Source organism: Eulemur rufifrons, chromosome 6 (assembly GCF_041146395.1).
Source record: "Eulemur rufifrons isolate Redbay chromosome 6, OSU_ERuf_1, whole genome shotgun sequence".
Classification (NCBI taxonomy): domain Eukaryota; kingdom Metazoa; phylum Chordata; class Mammalia; order Primates; family Lemuridae; genus Eulemur; species Eulemur rufifrons.
This window is the reverse complement of record NC_090988.1, coordinates 18,454,118-18,458,712: the sequence shown is the minus strand read 5'-3', so window position 1 is coordinate 18,458,712 and position 4,595 is coordinate 18,454,118. Positions and strand designations below refer to the sequence as shown.

The window sequence follows — 4,595 nt, the reverse complement described above, 5'->3', positions numbered from 1 at the left end:
ATGTAATACAAAACAGGCTTGGAGATCACTGCCTTGAAGCATGAACTTTTTTTTTTTTTTTTTTTTTTTTTTGTTGAGACAGAGTCTCACTTTGTTGCCCAGGCTAGAGTGAGTGCCGTGGCGTCAGCTTAGCTCACAGCAACCTCAGACTCCTCGGCTTAAGCGATCCTACTGCCTCAGCCTCCCGAGTAGCTGGGACTACAGGCATGCGCCACTATGCCCGGCTAATTTTTTCTATATAGATTTTTAGTTGTCCATATAATGTCTTTCCATTTTTAGTAGAGACGGGGTCTCGCTCAGGCTGGTCTCGAACTCCTGACCTTGAGCAATCCACCCGCCTCGGCCTCCCAGAGTGCTAGGATTACAGGCTTGAGCCACCGCGCCTGGCCGAAGCATGAACTTTTAACCACTGAGCTATACTGAGTGGTTGCAGCCCAGGTCCAGAAAGGAAAGCAGGCTGGGTCTCAGAGGGCTTGTGAGAGGGGGACACTGGACTGAGAGGATAGGGCTTCACCAGCTGGAGGGCTCCATAAGTACCCCCCACACACAAGCCTGCCTTGGCTTCTAGTCCCATTGGATGTATTTCAAACCGCACTGCGCAGCCCTGCCTCCACCCCGGTGTCAGCAAGCATTCAGAAAGTCTCCCATTTCTGCTAGTGAATATTGCTAATATAGCCCTCTTGGCCCCCATCAACCTGTCTCTCACCCATTCGTCTTCTTCAGTTCCACCACTCCCCATCCTACCCAGTCCCTTAGCCTAACAAGACCCAACATGACTCAACCCTACCTCACAGGGCAGTTAAGTAGGACCAGATGCCATCTAATAAAACAAAAACAGTAATTATGGATTCAACCTCAAAATATTAAAGAGCTCAGGTTCCAGAGTCAGACTGGCCTAGGATTGAAGCCTAACCTCTTAAAAGCTCTGCTACCTTCTGCAAGTTACCAACCTCTCTGAGACTATTTCCTCACTTGTAAAATGGGGATAATTGTGCTTATTGAAATCGGCTTTTTCCCAGAAATTATTAGTATCTAAAGCAGAAACAGAGAGATTTCAGAATTTTTGTGAGGATTATAAGAAAGTGCCTACAAAAGCACTTCACAATTAACTCAGTCCTCACAAAAACTCTACAAAGTAAATGTCCTTATTATCCCCATTTTACAGACTAGAAAAACTGAAGCATTGGAGGCGCCAATACTAAATTCAGAGGTGAACACACAGGATTAGCACTGACTCTTTTCTTGGAACAGATGAAAACACTGCCATTTTCCTTAAAAAGGAGCGTATAAAAATGTTTAAAAGAGGCCGGGCGCGGTGGCTCATGTCTGTAATCCTAGCACTCTGGGAGGCCGAGGTGGGTAGATTGTTTGAGCTCAGGAGTTCGAGACTAGCCTGAGCAAGAGCGAGACCCCGTCTCTACTAAAAATAGAAAGAAATTATATGGACAACTAAAAATATATACATAAAAAAAATTAGCCAGGCATGGTGGCGCATGCCTGTAGTCCCAGCTACTCAGGAGGCCAAGGCAGAAGGATCGCTTGAGCCCAGGAGTTTGAGGTTGCTGTGAGCTAGGCTGATGCCATGGCACTCTAGCCCGGGCAACAGAGTGACACTCTGTTTAAAAAAAAAAAAAAAAAAAAAAGTTTAAAAGAATAAAGCCTTAAACACTACTGCCCTAAAAATTTAAGCAGAGGCACCATTCCCTACAGTACAATAGCCACATACCCCAGGTATACAAAGAAGGAAATACACTGACAATGTTGTAAAGACAAAAGCGTTACGATCATTAAAGCTTTCAGTTAGCCAAGTCAACTGCCCTTCGTGCTTATTCCCAACGCTGACCTCACATCCTCCACTCACTCATCACAGCACAGACACACATGCCATACCCGCCCATATGTTCATGGGTCTGACTAAACATGGCTGTATTTAACATGCTAAAACAATGAACTAGGAGGCATGCCCTCACAAACAAAGCACTATCCTTTTTTAACACAATCATCAAACTTTCTGCTTAAATTTTATTCTCATGGCTTTGAACTGAATTTGCACATTCTTGGGCTGCCACTTTGACTGCCTCACCTCCCCTGGCCTGGCAGCAGGACCTTTCCCATACCCTGTTACCCTTCACTGCCCTAACAGGGCTTGATCTAAGATGTATGAAGATTCATAAGCATCTGCAGAGGGTTATCTTATAACAGATTTTATTAATCATGTACCACACGCAAGAGGCTGTGGGGCAAGACAAAGTTAACTAGATGTAAGCTCCCATCCCCACAAGCTTTAGGAAGTGAGAATGGAGTTGAGAAACACTTTAAGAGAATGGTATGAAAGTGAAGAATGCCAGGCCCTGGAAGGGCAGGAAGAAGTACCTTAGCTGGGTTATCCCAGTCTGGCACCTGGCCCTCAGTCTTCACAGATTCAGAAACTCAGGTTATCACTTCCTGGTAATTGGTTGGAGTCTGGGAGATTGCCTCACCCCAACCAAACACACAAGAGACTCAGTAATAAATCAGAGTGCCATTTTTTTCCTTCACAATGGAAAAATGAACCTGACACTGGGGTTCACCTTCTCAGAGCACACCTACTCCCTGAGGAAGTCCATTCAAAAGACCAGATGGTAAATCAGAAGGTTGCCTGGTAAACTCAGATTCCCAAGTCAGTTGGAAACACATCTATAGACAATCTCTTAGGGTAGAATACTTGGACATGAAAAGTCTATTCAAAGTGTTGTACCTTTATAGTTTGAGTTGTTTGCCAATCTGAGTCTCCAAATTCTTAAAATATCTTACTTGCCCTCACTTACAGAAATTAGAGATACAGGTCTGAGAGTTAGTCCCACATGACAGTAAGATGCCAAAGAATCCAATACAGAGAGATGTCTGAAAGCAGAACTTTTGGAAATACATTTAAGGAAGAGGAAGAAGGCAGAGATTCCAAATAAGGAATGATCAAAGTAAAGGGAAAATCAGGGATACAGTATCACAAGAGCCAAGAGAAGGGTTGAGAAAAAATGGTTCACTATCAAATGTGACAGAAATAGAGAATGAGAACATTTTCTAAGTGGAAAATCACTGGTGACTTTTGAGAATAGTTTAATGGAGCAGTGAAAATAGATATCTGATTGCTAAGTTATCTCTAACTAATTCTTCAGAGTTGGCAGATGCCGACAGGCTGGGGACTGGGCTGCGAGTCAGTGACGCAGAGCTACCGAATCGGTCCAAAATGGCAGAGTTGGAGGAGACACTGAAGCGACTTCAGAGCCAGAAAGCAGTGCAGGGAATCATCGTGGTGAACACAGAAGGCGTTCCCATCAAGAGCACCATGGAGCACCAAGAGCACTTTTCTTCAGATTCACTCCAAGAAAAATGAAATTACAGTTGCACCAGATAAAGACTATTTCCTGATTGTGATTCAGAATCCAACCAAATAAGCCATTCTCTTGGCTCCTTGTGTCATTCCTTAATTTAATGTCCCCCAAGAATAATAATGTTCATCATGTCAGCAGACTGGCAGGTGGAAATTGCCTTAGAGCCCACTCAAATCAATCAGTGACCATGAGTGGGCTGGCAGCTCTACCCACCCCACCAAAGGAATCCCCCTGCTATGCCAGTCTCCCCAGAGTTCCCAGGAGGGCCCTCTTTCCTCACTTCCAGGTTTTGGAGCAAGAGTTTGTGAGAAGCCCACACCCAGCTTCCTTCTGACCTTCAGTTCACTTTGTTGCCCTTGGAAAAAGCTGTTTTTCTTTAACTAAAAATAACTGAAATGCTTAAAAAAAATTCTTCAAAGTTTGCAATATAAAGCAATAAGGTGGGTGATAACATCTCAATTAACTGATCTCTATTGAGGAAATACCCTGCAGTCTGCACCACAGAAGTCACCATTTTGTTCATGATAGGCAGCAGACCACAGTGCAAAGAGCACTAGCTGGGGAGTTCAGGGCCCTGGGCAGCAGAGTGCTCACTGGTCCTTAACTTCCTATGCAACTATAGGGCCCCTTCCCTCTCTGGTTGAATGTGTTTCCCCATTTGTAACTGAGAGTGGACTAGCAGATCTCAAATACCCCCACTGGCTCTAACATTCACCAGCCTCAGAGCTTTTGCATTTGCAGTTCCCCCTGCTCAGAAATCTCTTCTCCCAGCTACTCACATGGCTCACTCCCTTACCTCCTTCTCAGCTTTGCCTTAACGCCAAACTACCACCTGCTTGGTGAGATCTTCCTTGGCCCCACTTTCCCCAACACTACCTTTCCCCATTGCCTGCTTTACATTCCTCCATAACACTAGTCACTATCTGACATACTGTTTTGTTTGTTTATTGCCAATTTTCCCCACTACACTTTAAATTCCATTAAAGCAGAGATTTTGTTCACTGTTCTGTGATGTGCTTGGCATAAAGTAGGCAAGTAAACATCTGTTGAAGGAATGAATGAAATGCCAGCTCCAATCCCCAAATTACAGTGGCCACACTGGAGAAAATTTTCTTTAGGAGGCTGAATTCTAACAGCATATCACAAAAGGACAGAGTGAATACAGAGGCGAGTGCTGGTTGAAAGCCATCATTTTAATAACTCCTTCACTTGTGCTGGACTCTC

General features: G+C 44.3%; 1 pseudogene; it reads left to right on the top strand.

Annotated features, from left to right (window-relative positions):
* Positions 1–1,582: 1,582 nt before the first annotated feature.
* Positions 1,583–4,590, top strand: LOC138385126 (dynein light chain roadblock-type 1 pseudogene; annotated as a pseudogene).
* Positions 4,591–4,595: the final 5 nt, after the last annotated feature.